This window comes from Sarcophilus harrisii, chromosome X (genome assembly GCF_902635505.1).
Source record: "Sarcophilus harrisii chromosome X, mSarHar1.11, whole genome shotgun sequence".
NCBI classification, from domain to species: Eukaryota; Metazoa; Chordata; class Mammalia; order Dasyuromorphia; family Dasyuridae; genus Sarcophilus; species Sarcophilus harrisii.
This window is the reverse complement of record NC_045432.1, coordinates 29318005-29335932: the sequence shown is the minus strand read 5'-3', so window position 1 is coordinate 29335932 and position 17928 is coordinate 29318005.

The window sequence follows — 17928 nt, the reverse complement described above, 5'->3', positions numbered from 1 at the left end:
AGTTCCACCAACAATGCATCAGTGTCCCAGTTTTCCCACATTCCCTCCAACATTTGTCATTATCTTTTCCTGTCATCTTAGCCAATCTTACAGGTGTGTAGTGGTATCACAGAGTTGTCTTAATTTGCATTTCTCTGTTCACCAGTGATTTAGAGTACCTTTTCATATGATTGGAAATGGTTTTAATTTCTTCATCTGAAAATTGTTTGTTCATATGCTTGGACCATTTATCAGTTGGAGATTGGCTTGATTTCTTATACATTTGAGTCAATTTACTACTTTAGAAATGAGGCCTTTATCAGAACCCTTAAATGTAAAAATGTTTTCCCAATTTATTGCTTCCCTTTTGATCTTATCTGCATTAGTTTTGTTTGTACAAAAACTTTTTAACTTAATATAATCAAAATTATCTATTTGGTGTTCAATTATGAGTTCCAGTTCTCCTTTGAACACAAATTCCTTCCTTCTCCACAGATCTGAGAGGTAAACTATCCTATGTTCTTCTAATTTATTTATAATTGTAATGGGCTGAGGTTTGAGTTGATGCACTGAGGTCCCAAGTACATGAGGCTAAGTAGTAATTGGACCATACTCTATTAATATACATGATTGGATAAAGAATGGCCCCGCCCACTCTCTGTGCAAGTCCTGATGTGTTGTATAGGAAATGACGATTTTGGTGGGCGGAGGCAGAGAGAGAGAGAGGAAGAGAAGCTGGGAGAGATTGGGCCTGGGTTCCATACTCCTAGCTGCTGGTCGTGTGGCTGCTGGTCTAGCTAGCTTCTTGACTCAGCTGCACACATTGCTATCGCCGATTCCCTTCCACCTCCAATCTTTCTTCACTGAGAATAAAGACTGACGATTTTCCCCTAACCTGAATTCCTGACTCTGGCTGATTTAAAAATACGCGGTCTTCACATATAATCTCATTCTTTATGCCTAGATCATGAACCCATTTTGACCTTATCTTACTATACAGTGTTATGTGTGTGTCAATGCCTATTTTCTGTCATAGTAGTTTCCAATTTTCCCAGCTTTTTTATTTTTGTCAAATAGTGAGTTATTATCCCCAAAGCAGGGTAACTATAGATTGTCCTGTGATCCTAACCTATTCCACTGATCGACTCCTCTATTTCTTAACCAGTACCAAATGGTTTTGATGGCCGCTGCTTTATAATATAGCTTTAGGTCTGGCACAGCTAGGCCACCTTCACTAGCATTTTTTTTTTCATTAATTCCCTTGAAATTCTTGATCTTTTGTTCTTCCAGATGAATTTTGTTATTTTTTCTAAATCTGTAAAATAATTTTTTGTTAGTGTGATTGGTATAGCACTAAATAAGTAGATTAATTGAGGTAGTATTGTCATTTTTATTATATTTGCTCTGCCTACCCATGAGCACTTGATATTTTTCCAATTCTTTAGGTCTGACTTTATTTGTGTACAAAGTGCTTTATACTTGTGTTCATATAGTTCCTGATTTTCTCTTGGCAGAGAGATTCCCAAATATTTTATACCAGAGACAGTTATTTTGAATGGAATTTCTTTTTGTATGTCTTGCTGCTGGACTTTCTTGGCAACATATAGAAATACTGATAATTTCTGTGTGTTTAAGTTGTGAATTGTTTCTAGTAGTTTTTCATTGATTCTCTAGGATTCTCTAGGTATACCATCACATCATCTGTAAAGAGTGATAATTTGGTTTCTTCATTATCTACTCTAATTCTTTTTTTTTTTTTTAATAGCCTTTTATTTACAGGATATATACATGGGTAACTTTACAGCATTAACAATTGGCAAACCTCTTGTTCCAATTTTTCACCTCTTACCCCCCCCCCCCCTCCCCTAGATGGCAGGATGACCAGTAGATGTTAAATATATTAAAATATAACTTAGATACACAATAAGTATACATGATCAAAACATTATTTTGCTGTACAAAAAGAATCAGACTCTGAATTATTGTACAATTAGCTTGTGAAGGAAATCAAAAATGCAGGTGTGCATAAATATAGGGATTGGGAATTCAATGTAATGGTTTTTAGTCATCTCCCAGAGTTCTTTTTCTGGGTATAGCTAGTTCAGTTCATTACTGCTCCATTAGAAATTCTTTTAATCTCTTTTTTTTTCTCTTTTTACCAAAGCTAACATTTCTAATACAAAAATGTGCAAAAATGTTTGTGGCAAGAAACTAGAAACTGAGTGGATGCCCATCAGTTGGAGAATGACTGAATAAGGTATGGTATATGTTATGGAATATTACTGTTCTATAAGAAACCACCAAGAGGATGATTTTAGAAAGACCTGGAGAGACTTGCATGAACTGATGCTGAGTGAAATGAGCAGAACCAGGAGATCATTGTACCTGACAACAACAAGATTATACAATGATCTATTGTGATTGATGCAGCTCTTTTTAACAATGAGATGATTCAGACCAGTTCCAATGATCTTGTGATGAAGAGAGCCATCTATACCCAGAGAGACTGTGGAAACTGCATGTGGATCACAACATGACATTCTCACTCTTTTTGTTGTTGTTTGCTTGCATTTCGTTTTCTTACTCATTTATTTCCCTTTTTGATCTGATTTTTCTTGTGCAGCAAGAGAAATGTATAAATATATTTACACATTGGATTTAACATATATTTTAACATGTATAACATGTATTGGATTGCTTGCCATCTAGGGGAGGGAGGAGGGGAAGGAGGAGAAAATCTGAAACCCAAGGCTATGCAAGGGTCAATGCTGAAAAATTACCCATGCATATATCTTGTAAATAAAAAGCTATAATAAAAAAAAAGAAAAATTATCCATGCATATGTTTTGAAAATAAAAAGCTTTAAAAATAAAATTTTTTAAAAAGAAAAATAAAAAGCTGTTAATATAAAAAAAGACTCTGGAATCAAAAACTTTCTGAATGTACTCAATTTATATACTTTAGATTTCCTTATCAGTGCCTTGCATATAGTAGGAGCTTAATAAATGATTATTGAATTGGATTACAATCCGGTGTAAAGTGAAATGTAAATGCAAGTAAATGGAATAATAATGGAATAAGAAGAAAATATAAGTTTCCTCTGTTCACTATAAATACTATAAACAAGTATAAAGAGACAATAGTTTGGCTAAAAATTAGCAAAAGGACTCCCTACCCTGGGAGATCTGAGCTGACATCCATTCCACTCAGCCCCATACTTAGCCTACCCAGAAGACCTGAGAACAAATTGCAGTTCCAGCACAATTAGGTCTGGGAGGAAGACTTGAGTCTTTTTTTTCCAAGCCCTAGTAGAAAAGGGTTCTGGAGGAGAGTGGGGATTGGCCAGGAAGGAAGGAAAAAAAGAATTCTAGCCCCTTAACAGCTGATGTGGCGTGTTCTGAGGATCTGCTTTCTGATGCCATCAGGGTTTGCCCCACCCCTTGTGGGATCAGGGTAACTAAAGACTATGTATGTATATGTATGAGTACTCCATGCCTGAGGGGTCAGCTGTCACCTGCTGTCACCTGCCTTAGCAGCTGGCACTCATCAAGTGGATTATGTGTACAGGGAAGGAGGAGGGAAGGCTGTCACTAGCACTTTGATCCTTCGGCTCCAAAGGGCAGCCAGAAATTGAGGAAGGCAGAATATCAAAGGTTACTGGCTTTAGTAATCCCTCTCCTTAGATCCTGTTCTCCATAGCTTCCTGTTAATGCCCAGGGATCAAATCTGGACCTGGATTTAGCTTACGTCCTCAGCTTCTTTGCCTCCCCAAGAATGACCATCCTGTTGACCTAAGAAACAAATCTCGTCTCTTCTTTAAAATTTCTTGACTCTCTAAAACCATGAATTGCTTCTATGCCTTTAAGAAACTAACTCCTCACTTCTACTTGAAAATCTCTGGCTTCTTTCAGTTTGAGCTCATGTGTCACCTCATACATACCTTTCCTGAACTCCTTTCCTGTCCCTTCTCTCTCTCTTTTTTTTTTTTTTTTTTTTTGGTGTTTTTGTCTCTTCTTTTTTAAAATTAAAGCTTCATTTTCACCTGACATAAGAATATCCTAGTAATTTCAGAATATAGCCCCACCCACCCAGTAAGCTTCTCCCTTGAGCCAAAGTTCTCTCTCTTCTCTGTTCTCATCAATTATATTGTACCTACTTATCTGAGTTTATGTTGTTCTTCCCCCTTCCCCTGGCAAAAGGCAAAGTACTTGGTAACAAGGATTGGTTTTCCTTTCAGATTTACTATTCCCAACACTAGCACAGTGCCTTGCATATAGTAGGAGCTTAATAAATGATTGTTGAATTGGATTACAATCCAGTGTAATGTAAAATGTAAATGGAATAATAATAATGGAATAAGAAGTCAATGGAGGATGGATTACATCTTCCTTCTTTCAATCAGCAAGCATTTATCAAATGACTACCTGGGTGATCCTGGCATTAAATCAATTCACTTTCTTGGTTCTGTCATCTGTAAAATGATCATCTTTGCAGGCCCTTCAAGCCCTAAACTTACAACTCTATGCTTATCCCATGCCAAACACTTGGGAAGGCAATGGAGATACAAAGACAAAAGTGAAATGATCCCTGTCCTCAAGGAACTTACATTTTATTAGGGTAGATGACATATATACATATAGATATATATGCATATGCTATCAGCCTCCAGAGAAAAAACTGATATCATTTAAACATAGACTGAAATCTGGTATTTTTCACTTTCATTTTTTTTTTGCTTTTTATTCAAGTCTTTTGGTACAAAATGATTATTAGAGAAATGTTTTACATAATTGTATATGTATAATATCTTATTGCTCACTATCTCAGGGAAGGTGAAGGGGAGGCAAGAGAGAGGGATAGAATTTGGAACTCAAAACTTTAAATAAAAATGTTTAAAAACAACCACAAAATATATATATACATATATATAACATATATATACATACATACATATATAATACACACAAAGTAAACAAGCACAAAATAACCTTGGAATGAGAAGGCAGCTGAGGATATCAGGGAAAAGCTGGCACTTGTGATGAATCTTTTTTTTAAATTAAAGCTTTCTATTTTCAAAACATGCTTGGATAATTTTCAACAGTAACCTTTGCAAAACCTTGTGTTCCAAACTTTTTCTCCTTCTTTCTCCCTACCCTCTCCCCTACAGGCAAGTAAGCCAATATTTGTTAAATATGTGTAATTCTTCTATACATATTGCCACAATTATTATACTACATAATAAAAATCAGATCAAAAAGGAAAAAAAATGAGAAAGAAAACAAAATGCAAGCAAACAACAACAAAGTGAAAATACTATGTTGTGATCTACGCTCAGTCCCCACAGTCCTCTCTCTGGATGCAGAGGGCTCTCTCCAACTTGTGATGAATCTTAAAGAAAGCCAGGGACAAAGACTTACATGAACTGATGCATGAACTGAGCAGAACTAGGAAAACATTGTACACAGCAACAGCAACATTGTGGTGATCAACTACACTACAAGAGACTTAGTTCTTCTCAGCAATACAGTGACCCACAACAATTCCAATAGACTTGGGATGGAAAATGCCATTGCATCCAAAGAACTATGGATAATGAATGCAAATTGAAGCATACCATTTTCACTTTTTAATTTTTTTCCTTTCTAGTGCTTTTCCCTTTTGTCCTGATTTTTCTTTCACAACATGACTTATCTTATGTGGAAATATGTTTAAAACAATTTTACATGTATAACCTATATCAGATTGATTGCTTGCTATCTTGGGGAGAGATAAAAGGAAAAAAATCTGGAACTCAAAATCTTACAAAGATGAATGTTAAAAACTATCTTTACATGTAATTGGGAAAAAAATAAAATACTATTAAGCAAAAAAGCAAGCCAGGAACTCCCAAGAGGTAGAGGTCTAGAGGGAAAGCATTCTAGGATACCTGGGAGTAACCAGGATTATGAGGAAACTTCCAACCATACTATAGGAAGATTATCTGAGAGAAAGAGGGATTTTGGTCTATAGAAGAAAAGATTTTAAAAGCCTTTGTTATCGAATACTTGTACTCCCTCTTTACTGCTAAAGTCCCAACTTCTGTATCTGAGGATCTAGGGATCTTCTGAACGACCCTAAATTTCCAGTGCCTTCCCTCCCCAACTACCTAATCTTCAACTTCTTTGTATATATTACCATCTATTCATTTTATGTTTATTTATGCTGCATGTATTTATATATGTTCCTGTCTTGTTTTTTGAATATAAGCTCATTGGAAATAGGGATTGTTTCATTTTTAGTGCTTGTATCCCCAGCATCTGGCATAGAGCCTAGCACATAGTAATGTGCTTGATAAAGGTTTATTGATTAATCGCTAGAATGTAGAAGAGTGATTTGATTTATTCTCTTGGCCGGAGAAGACAGAACTCAGACCAATGGGTACAAATTACAGAAAAAGACAAATAAACCGATAAAAGAAAATTTCCTCATAATATATAGCTATCCCAGCAATGGAATGAAGTAGCAAGTTCAGGCAAATCCTGTCTCAGAAACTTACTACTTGGGTAAAACAATTAACTCTGTTTGCTTCATTTTCCCTAATTGCAAAATGGAGATAATAACAGCACCTTCTGTTGAGGATTACTGAAATAATATTTGTAAAATGCTTAGCATAGTGCTTGGAACATAATAGGCGCTTAATAAATGCGTGTTCCCTTCCCCCTTCTCTGTCATTGGAAGTTTCTAAGTCTAGGGGCCGAGTGAGCATTTGTCAAGGATATTCTAGAGGAGATCCATGCTTCAGGTAGTCGTTGAACCTTTTAAGGCCCCGTCTACCTCTGGGAGTAAATGATTGTTAAATTTCTAACTAGCAACAACTTGACTTTAATTTTCATAGTTCATTTCCCTTCTATATTTATTTAGTATTCTTCCATAACCTAAATCTCATGTTTATTAATTAATCCAATTAATTTTCACAACAGTCCTTTGAACTAGCCATTCTCCTACACGTGTTGGAATAGAAATTGAAATGAAAGCTCAAATATGAAAGACATGCTAATGTGCCTTCTTTCTCTTTCACATTTTCTTTCCCTCCAGCCAGACTTCTTTCTTTATAATGAAACCAAATGTGAGAGCTTGGAAAAGTATAAAGCCCTTAGAAATGTAAGGTATTGCTATTAGCATCTCTATGTTATAGTGCATGATCTTTTCAGACACTCTTTGTTCCCTGGCTAGTTTTCCTTTATTTAATCAAGATGAGGACAGACAGAGTCTGAGAAGGGGGGAGGAAGGACCGAGAAGGATGGCTAGAAAAGGAAGGAAGGGAGATGAGGGTTTTGCTGCTGCACAGCACTTTTTTCAGTCCACTATTTTTATCATGGGTTCATAGTATCTTAAAGCTGGAAGGAGCCTTAGAGATTATCTTGAAAGCAGAATCATCTACATTTTCCCCCATTCCCTGATGGACCATCATTAAAAAGAAAGCTTATCATCTATCACAATTGGCATCTGGAGATCGCTGAAAAGAAATGAAGAAATGAAAGAAATGAAAAGAAATGAAATCCCTGTCTTTTGGGGGCTGATTATCCAAGCACAAAATTTGATTCTAATGGTATGGTGGCACTGGGCAGAGCTGGTTTGACAGCAAGGGACTTCCCCCCACGATCTCCATTCACACTGAAGATAATTCATCATGGATTGGGAATCCAGAAACCTGGGTTTTGGTCCTAGCTCTGATACTTAAACTTCTTTGACGGCCCCCAGACTCTGTTCCTCAGAATTCTTCCTTAGTCATGTGTTGCAGCCCATACAATCCTCTGTATTATGCTCACCTGTAGTGCTTCAAAAGAAGTGATTTCCCCAAATCTCAATGAGATATAGCAACAATGGTAAAGATGTTTGCATTGAAAAGATATGTCCTTATTATTATGGGAAGCTTGAAGTCAGTGAGAGAATTTTGCAATTTCCCAAAAGCAATCTAACTTATTGTCCATTTGTGCTTTCTGCCCCAGTTATACATACAATTGTACAAGTCCATAAGATGACCATTTGGCTACATGTGAAATATGGGCAATGGATATTTATTGTCCACTTGGTCTTTTCTCTGTGGATGGAAAGGACAAACTCTTTTGGATGATTAAATGTCCCTTCCAGGAGACTCTACAAGTGTTTAGGGTTCGTGTAATCGATATCATGTCATTCACAAACAGGAATATCTAGAGGACTTCATTATTCACTGTGAATCTCAATCTGGATTCTAAGCAGGCTTTCCTCCATCAGAGTGGTGGTGGATACTTTTGATGAGCATTAATCTTCCTGATTTATACCTCCCCTGATGTTATTATCAGAGAGTCAATGAATAGAATTGTTTCTGTCCATACATCTTTGAAGGAATACTGAATGATCTTGATGTACGGATAGGAAATCCTTTGTTAAAAATAATGGTAACAAGCAGGATGACTACAGAGAGGTCTGGAGAGACATGCACGAACCGATGCTAAGTGAAATGAGCAGAACCAGGAAATCACTGTACACAGCAACAAGAAGTTTATATGATGATCAATTCTGAGGGAAGTGGCTCTCTTCAACAATGAGAGGATCCAAACCAGTTTCAACTGATCAGTAATGAACACAACCAGCTATACCCAGAGAAAGTACACTAGGAAATGAGTATGGACCACAACTTAACATCTGCACTCTTTCTGCTACTAGTTTGCTTAAATTTTTTTCCTTCTCAGGTTATTTTTACCTTCTTTCTAAATTCGATCTTTCCTGTGCAACAAGATAACTGTATAAATATGTATACATATATTGAATTTAACATATACTTTAACATATTTAACATGTATTGGACTACCTGCTATCTAGGGAGGGGTTGGAGGGAAGGAGGGGAAAATTTGGAACAGAAGGTTTTGCAAAGGTCAATGTTGAAAAATTACCCATGCAGATGTTTTGTATATAAAAAGCTATAATAAAAAATACAATTAAAAAATGGTAAGAATGGGCAACTAGGTGGCTCAGTGGATAGAGCACCTGAGTTCAAATCTGATCTCAGACATTTAACACTTCCTAGCTGTGTGACCCTGGGCAAGTCACTTAACCCCAATTGCCTCAGCAAAAAAATCAAATCAAATCATAGTCATAATGGTAACAACAACAATAGGTGGTTATATATTGCTTTAAGGTTTGCAAAGCACTTTAAACTCACTTGATCCTCATCAAAAGATCCTGCAAAGTGGCATGTTGTTCTACCAAGTCAAATACTTTTACATAATCAGCACTGGAATCTTACATTCTCTACACCTTTCAATCAATTGTGAGATGGGAAAGATGTAGCCTATTGTTGAATAGGATGTTATATTATTTATTATTATATTATTAATATACTATTATATTATTATATCATATTATTTATGTAAGCTTGCAGGTTCCCTGCTAATCCCTTCAAAGTGGATACCCTTAACATACATACATACATATATATAGATATAGATGTCCCTCAGAAAAATATTTTATCAATGGGAAAATAGGCATATAGGTCAATAGTTGTTGATGTTCTCTGTGGCACTTTTTTGGCATAAATATTGCCTAAAAGTTTCTCCCATACCTTTGGTACCTTTTTCTCCATTGTATATCTTATAAATTGGTCCCCCATCCTTGTAAGATGGTTCAGGGAAGACTAGTACCTCTGGTGTGAGGGCTACCACGCCCTTTTCTGGCCTGCTCAATCTACCTTTGGTATCTATCTAGCACTGGACCCTCCCTATGGCTCCAAAAAGCTGTACCTTTGTGCAGGAGCCACACTGTTTCAGCAGATGGGCTAAAACTAGGCTGAGGATAAACCATGGACCTCAAGGCCATCGATGAAATCAGAGGATGTCTACCCTGAGATTTTCCCTGGCAAAATGGGAGGATGGCAACAATTTGTTCCAAAGAAGGTGGGCAAAACAGGCACTGTGGAGGCTTAGATTTTGGTCAGAAACCACAGATAACTGAGGGCATCCATCGCATCCCCAGTCGTTGCTAAGCATCTTACTTTATCTTGCCATTGGACTTTGATGACTATGGAAGAGAGAGGGAGGGAGGCCCACGGATTTTGCACCCGTCCCTCATTTAAATTCAGTTTATGAACATCAGACACACTATTTTACCATCTGACCTACCTCAAAGCCCCGTGTCAGAGGGTGAATGGTGAAGCGGCAGGCACAGATATCACTGACGCAAGATCATCTAGCATAGCACGTCTGTTTCAAAGAAGATACTGTGCTCTGGGAATAGAACGCAATTGCATTAGTTCAAAAGAAATGTGAATATGGAAATTGAGAGGTCTCTCTAGTCCAAATATTCATGTGGACTATTTGTACCCAAGCTGTGATAAAAAGTTCTGAGCTTGTATTAGATCAGTATGGCCAGCCACAGATGGCCAGCTATAGTACACAATGTACCTTGACCCTGACGCAGTGATATCATTTTGGTCTTCTTTGAGCAGGAAAGACAACAATCTTTGGTCCCTCAATGTTCTCATAATTATAAAATCTTCAACACAGATCTCTGATATGTGTGAGGAGGAGGGCTTTGCCTCTACAAGGAGTACCTTCAAGCTGTCCTTCTATTTAGCTGCAACTTTCTTCTTTTTGGTTTATTTATTTATTTATTTATAGCATTTTTTAGTTTATTTTGTAGCAAGAATCTCACGATTGGTGTGATTCAGCTGCTTTTCTTCGGTGCCATTTGTAAGCACTTCACTAACTGAGATGTTAGATGAATGTCTAAGTGTGGTGGTTTCATTGTCACTGATGTAAAAATAATTTGTTACAATAATTTTTATAAATCTTTTCCAGTTTAATTCTGTGTTTCATATTATTTTTGTTTTCTTTGAATGCCCTTGGTATGATTTTGCTTAGTTGGGTTACTCACCAAACTTGGACTCCAAAGGAAAGTGTGGAAGAGAAAAAATAATTTGTTACAATAATTTTTACAGTGGGGCAGTTAGATGGCATAGTAGATAGAGTACCGGCCCTGAAGTCAGGAGGATCTGCATTCAAATCAGATCTCAGACACTTAACACTTCTTAGCTGTGTGACCCTGGGCAAGTCACTTAACCCCAATTGCCTCAGCAAGAAAAAAACTTTTCAGATCTTGTCCATTTTTCTTCAGTTCATTGTCATTCTTACATTTTCATTCTAAAATGTCTCCAAGATGACATGGCCTTGGTTGTTCCTCACTGATTAAATTAGTTTTTTCATTCAGTTCCTGTTTTTATGAAGTGATATCATAATCACCTACCTTTTTTTTTTTGTTTTGTTTTTACAAATCAATTTTTGTTCTAACCTGCTGTTGCCTTTGGCCTCCATCTCATTGCTCCTGACAAGTGAGTCAGGTATCTTCAGACTAAAAATTTTTAAATAGTCTTTTTGTGTCATCTTGTTTTGGCAATTGATTTACCATAGTTACAAAAAAAAACCCACTAATTTTTTACAAATGTTTTCTTCTGTTTTTCATATTATTTCTGTTTTCTTTAAATGTCCTTAGTACCATTTTGCTTAGTTGGGACACTCACAAAACTTCTACTCCAAAAGAAAGAAAAAACAGAAGAGAAAAAATAATGTTACAAAAAATTTTACAGCTTCTGTTTTCCATTATTTCTGTTTTCTCTGAATGTCATTAGTATGATTTTGCTTAGTTGAGTTACTCACAAAACTTCTGCTCCAAAGGAAAGTGTGGAAGAAAAAAAATTAATTTGCTACAAATATTTTTACAAATCTTTTCCAATTTTCTTCTGTTCTCTATATTATATCTGTTTATTTGAATGTCATTAGTATGATTTTGCTTAGTTGAGTTACTCACAAAACTTCTACTCTAAAGGAAAGTGTGGAAGAAAAAAAATTAATTTGCTAAAAAAATTTTTACACCCTTTGATCCATCAGTGTTACTACTGGGCTTATATCCCAAAGAGATCATAAAGAAGGGAAAGGGACCTGTATGTGCACGAATGTTTGTGGCAGCCCTCTTTGTAGTTGCCAGAAACTGGAAACTGAGTGGATGCCCATCAGTTGGAGAATGGCTGAATAAATTGTGGTATATGAATATTATGGAATATTACTGTTCTGTAAGAAATGACCAACAGGATGATTTCAGAAAGGCCTGAGAGACTTACAGAACTGATGCTGAGGAAATGAGAGGACCAGGAGATCATTATATACTTAACAAAAATAGATGATGACCAGTTCTGATGGACCTGGCCATCCCGCAACGAAATCAACCAAATCATTTCCAATGGAGCAGTAATGAATGTAAGCAGCCAGAGAAAGAACTCTGAGATGATAAATACCATTCATTGAATTCAATCCCTTATTTATGCCCACCTGCATTTTTAATTTCCTTCCAAGCAATTGTACAATATTTCAGAGTCTGATTCTTTTTTGTACAGCAAAATAACAGTTTAGTCACGTATACTTATTTGATCTAATTTATATTTTAAATATTTAAATCTACTAGTCATCCTTGCCTTGGGGAGGGGCTGAGGGTAAGAGGTGAAAAATTGAACAAGAGGTTTGGGAAAGAAGTTTAAAGTTATTACATATAACCTGTAAATAAAAGGCTATTAAATAAAAAAAAATTTTTTTACAAATCTTTTCCAATTTTCTTCTGTTTTCTATATTATTTCTGTTTTCTTTGAATGTCATTAGTATGATTTTGCTTAGTTGAGTTACTCACAAAACTTCTACTCCAAAGGAAAGTGTTGAAGAAAAAAATTAATTTGCTAAAAAATTTTTTACAAATCTTTTCCAATTTTCTTCTGTTTTCTATATTATATCTGGTTTTTTTTAATGTCATTAGTATGATTTTGCTTAGTTGAGTTACTTACAAAATTCTTTATTAAAGGAGTGTTGAAGAAAAAAATTAATTTGCTAAAAAATTTTTTACAAATCTTTTCCAATTTTCTTCTGTTTTCTATATTATATCTGGTTTTTTTTAATGTCATTAGTATGATTTTGCTTAGTTGAGTTACTTACAAAACTTCTACTCCAAAGGAAAGTGTTAATTTGCTACAAAATTTTTTACAAATCTTTTCCAATTTTCTTCTGTTTTCTATATTATATCTGTTTTTTTTTAATGTCATTAGTATGATTTTGCTTAGTTGAGTTACTTACAAAACTTCTACTCCAAAGGAAAGTGTTAATTTGCTACAAAATTTTTTACAAATCTTTTCCAATTTTCTTCTGTTTTCTATATTATTTCTGTTTTCTTTGAATGTCATTAGTATGATTTTGCTTAGTTGAGTTACTCACAAAACTTCTACTCCAAAAGAAAGTGTGGAAGAAAAAAAATTAATTTGCTACAAAAATTTTTACAAATCTTTTCCAATTTTCTTCTGTTTTCTGTATTATTTCTGCTTTCTTTGAATGTCATTAGTATGATTTTGCTTAGTTGAGTTACTCACAAAACTTCTACTCCAAAGGAAAGTGTGGAAGAAAAAAATTAATTTACTACAAATATTTTTACAAATCTTTTCCAATTTTCTTTGGTTTCTCATATTATTTCTGTTTTCTTTGAATGTCCTTGGCATGATTTTGCCTACTTGAGTTACTCACACAAGTTCTTCTACTCCAAATGAAACTATGGAAGAGAAGAAGTATTAGATGGCCTACCAGAATGAAGGTCTACAGAGTCATTGTATTGACTTTTTATTGTTGTATGCTTATGAAAGCTGTACATAACCAACACCATGCCAGGAAACTGAATCACTTCCATCTGAATTGCCTCAGGAAGATTCTGAAGATTATCTGGAAAGATAAAGTACTGTACATTGAGGTCCTTTCTCAAGCTAAACTTCTAGGCATTTAAACTCTATTGCAGAGAGGGCGACTCCAATGGACTGGCCACATTGTTCAAATGCCAAACTTTCATTTGCCTACAAGATTATTTTACAGAGAACTTATGCAAGGAAGGTGCTCACATGGCGGTCAGAAGAAGTGATACAAGGATACTCTCAAGGTCTGTAAAGAACTCTGGAATAGATTGTGTGACATGGGAGACATTAGCAAAGGACCACCCAGAATTGTAATAGCTCAAAAGAACCACTTAGAGATGAAAATTTAGAGACATTTTCACCTCTAAGATGAAACTCAGAGGTTTCATAACAAACCATTTGTGTGTGACTTGTGGTAGAACCTTTTGAACTTATATTGGTCTGATTAGCCACAGTTGGACACACTGTACCTTAATGCTAATATAGTGATATAATTTTGGTTTTCTTTGAGCACTTAAGATAATAATCAACCAAGCACAATGCCTTATCATAGATTAAAAGTGACCCTACGTTCTCAAAAGTGACCCCAGGTTCTCAAAAGTGACCCCACTGAGCTCCAGCAGGTTCTTCATGATAGAAATGTTTTAAATATAGACTTTCTTAGTATACTATACTATGCTATGCAATACTATACTATACTATACTATACTATACTATACTATACTAGTATAGACTAAGAATAGACTTTCTTAGAACAATAATCATGAAAAGGCCTATCATCAGTATACTGACCGTCCCGTGATAAAATGTCTGGTTAAAGTAATCTGTAGACCAGCTACACTCAGGGAAAGAACTCTGGAAGATGACTATGAACGACTACATAGAATTCTCAATCCCTCTACCTTGGTCCGCCTGCATTTTTGATTTCCTTCACAGGCTAATTGTACACTATTTCAAAGTCCAACTCTTTTTATACAGCAAATTAAGTGTTTGGAAATGTATACATATATTGTATTTAACTTACACTTTAACATATTTAACATGTATTGGTCAACCTGCCATCTGGGGGAAGGGGTGGGGAGAAGGAGGGAAAAAGTTGGAACAAAAGGATTTGCAACTGTCAATGCTGAAAAATTACCTGTGCATATATCTTATAAATAAAAAGCTATTAAAAATAAAAAATAAAGTAATCTGTAGAAGAGGAAAAAATAGAAAATAACCCTCAAGTCTTGTGGGAGCCTCTTCCACTTCTTCAGTGATTATAAGAGAGTAAAAGGAAAGGGCACAGAGGATGCTAAGAGTCACACAATCACATCAACAAACTTTAATTTCATGGTTGGTACTTTAAATGTGAGATCCTTGTCCAATGACCAGTGAGTGAAGTTATTGTTAGAAGAGCTGAATCATAGCAATCAGAAAGTTTTTGCTGTAAATTAAACCACAAGAAAGAAGGAAGCTGCAGCTAAATGGAAGGCTAACTTGCAGGTACTCTTTGGAGAGGCAAAGAAAGAAGTTGCAGAAAGAGTTTTTATCACATGCTCAAAAAGCACAAGAAATATTGTTTCATGGGTATTTAAAAAAAACTACCATGAAAATAATCTCAAGGCACAAATTGATATCACTTGAAAAAAACTAAATGGTGGAGAAATTCTACAAAGAACTTGATAAGACCTTCCAAATAAAGTTAAGATAGACTCTGATACTGGATGACTTTAATACAAAAATGGGAAAAGATGAGGATGGGGAGAAATATCTGGGAAAATATGGTTTAGGGGAAAGAAATGAGAGAGTAGGTTTTAGAGAATCTTCACACCTCTATCATGAACACTTGCTTCAAAAAAAATTGGTAGATATTGACCAAGGTAAGCATCAAATAGTCACAAAGAATGAAAGTGACTACTTTTTAGTAAACAAGAAAAAAATATTTTTTGGATGTGACCAAAAACCAGCCAGCTCTCTGTACACAATTAAACCATTAACTAATCAAAGGAAATATCAGCAGTTACAATAAGATAAATTATAATGAGAAAAAAAACATGGCATACAATTAATATTTGACCTGAATTATTTAAACAAGTTATTAAAATTTAAAATGGGAAATGGACAATGGAAATGACAACTACACTGATGTAGTTGATGAAACATAAGTTAAATCAATGTAAATTAATTGCCACAACAGAGAGACCAAAAGAATTCAGAAAGTGCCTTGGTCATCAAACATCTGAGACAATGAGTACTGTATCAATCATTTCATAAAGCAGAGAAAAGCAATAGAAGCTAAAATCAGTGACATAAGTAGTACAAACATTATTGCCATTTTGTTGTTGTTTATTCAATTTCAGTCATGTCCAACTTTTTGTGATATCATTTGGCATTTTCTTAGCAAAGATAATGGAGTAGTTTGTCATAGACCACCTCATCAACAACAACAAAAAAAAACCTTCAAGAAAAATAAAGTTTAAAAAAGTATGCTTCAATCTGTATTCAGATACCACCAATTCTTTATCTTCATCATAAGTCCTTCAGAGATGTCTTGGATCACTATATTGGGGAGAATAACAAAGTTAAACAAACATAGCTAAACATCTTACAATATTGGTATTATTTTATACACAAGACATTTCATTTTGTATCAGCTTATGGAAGTCTTCCCAGGTTTTTCTGAGAGCATCCTATTCATCATTTCTTATAACACAATAGTATTTCATCATAATCATATACCACAATTTATTTATTCATTATTTATTTTTATTATTTATTTATTATTATTTATTCATTCCCCAATTGATGGGCATCCCCTCAATTTCCCATTATTTGCCTCAAAAAAAGAGCTTCTATAAATATTTTTTGTACATATAGGTCCTTTTTCTTTTTCTTTATTATCTCTTTTGAGATAAAGACCTAGGAATGGTATTGCTACATTAAAGGGTATTTGTGTGATTTTATAGCCCTTTGGGCATAATTCCAAATTGCTCTACAGAATGGTCAAATCAGTTCACAATTCCACTAACAGTACATTAGTGTCTCATTATTCCCATATCCCCTCATTTTCCTTTATTGTCCAATCAGCCAATCTCATAGGTATGTGGAAGTACTTTAGAATTGTTTTAATTTGCATTTCTCAAGTCAATAGTGAATTAGACCAATTTTTCATACGGCTACAGATAGCTGTGATTATTTCATCTGAAAATTTCATATCTTTTGATCATTTATCAATTGGGGAATGGTTCTTATTTTTTACAGATTTGACCCAATTCTCTATGTGTTTGAGAAATGAGGCCTTTATCAGAGAAATTTCCTAATTATATTTCCCCTGTTTATTCTATTCTCACTGTCCTTTCATCCTATCCCTCCTTAAAAATGTTTTGTTTCTAAAAGAAAAGCACAATCTGGGGATGTTATGATGGCAGGAAATACAGAATTAGTCATTTTAACTGTAAATGTGAATGGGATGAACTCTCCCATAAAGTAGAAGCAGATAGCAGACTGGATCAAAAGGCAGAACCCTACAATATGTTGTTTACAGGAAACACATTTAAAACAGGGAGATACATACAGAGTAAAGGTAAAAGGCTGGAGCAGAATCTATTATGCTTCAGATGATATCAAAAAAGCAGGGGTAGCCATCCTTAGATCAAGCAAAAGCAAAAATTGATCTAATTAAAAGAGATAAGGAAGGAACGTATATCTTGCTAAAGGGTACTACAGACAATGAAGCAATATCAATATTAAACATATATGCACCAAGTGGTATAGCATCTAACTTCCTAAAGGAGAAGTTAAGAGAGTTGCAAGAAGAAATAGACAGCAAAATTATAATAGTGGAAGATCTCAATCTTGCACTCTCAAAATTAGATAAACCAAACCATAAAGCAAATAAGAAAAAATTAAAGAGGTAAATGGAATATTAGAAAAATTAGGTATGATAAATCTTTGGAGAAAACTGTATGGTGACAGAAAGTCATATACTTTCTTCTCAGCAGTTCAAGGAAGCTACGCAAAAATTGACCATATATTAGGACATAAAGACCTCAAAATTAAATGCAAGAAGGCAGAAATAGTAAATGATTTCTTTTCAGATCCAATCAATAAAACTACATTAACAAAAAGTTGGGGTAAATAGACCAAAAATAATTGAAACTAAATAATCCACCTTAAAAAGAATTGGGTGAACCAGTAAATTAAGACCAATTAATTTTCATAAGATAAGCAACAATGAA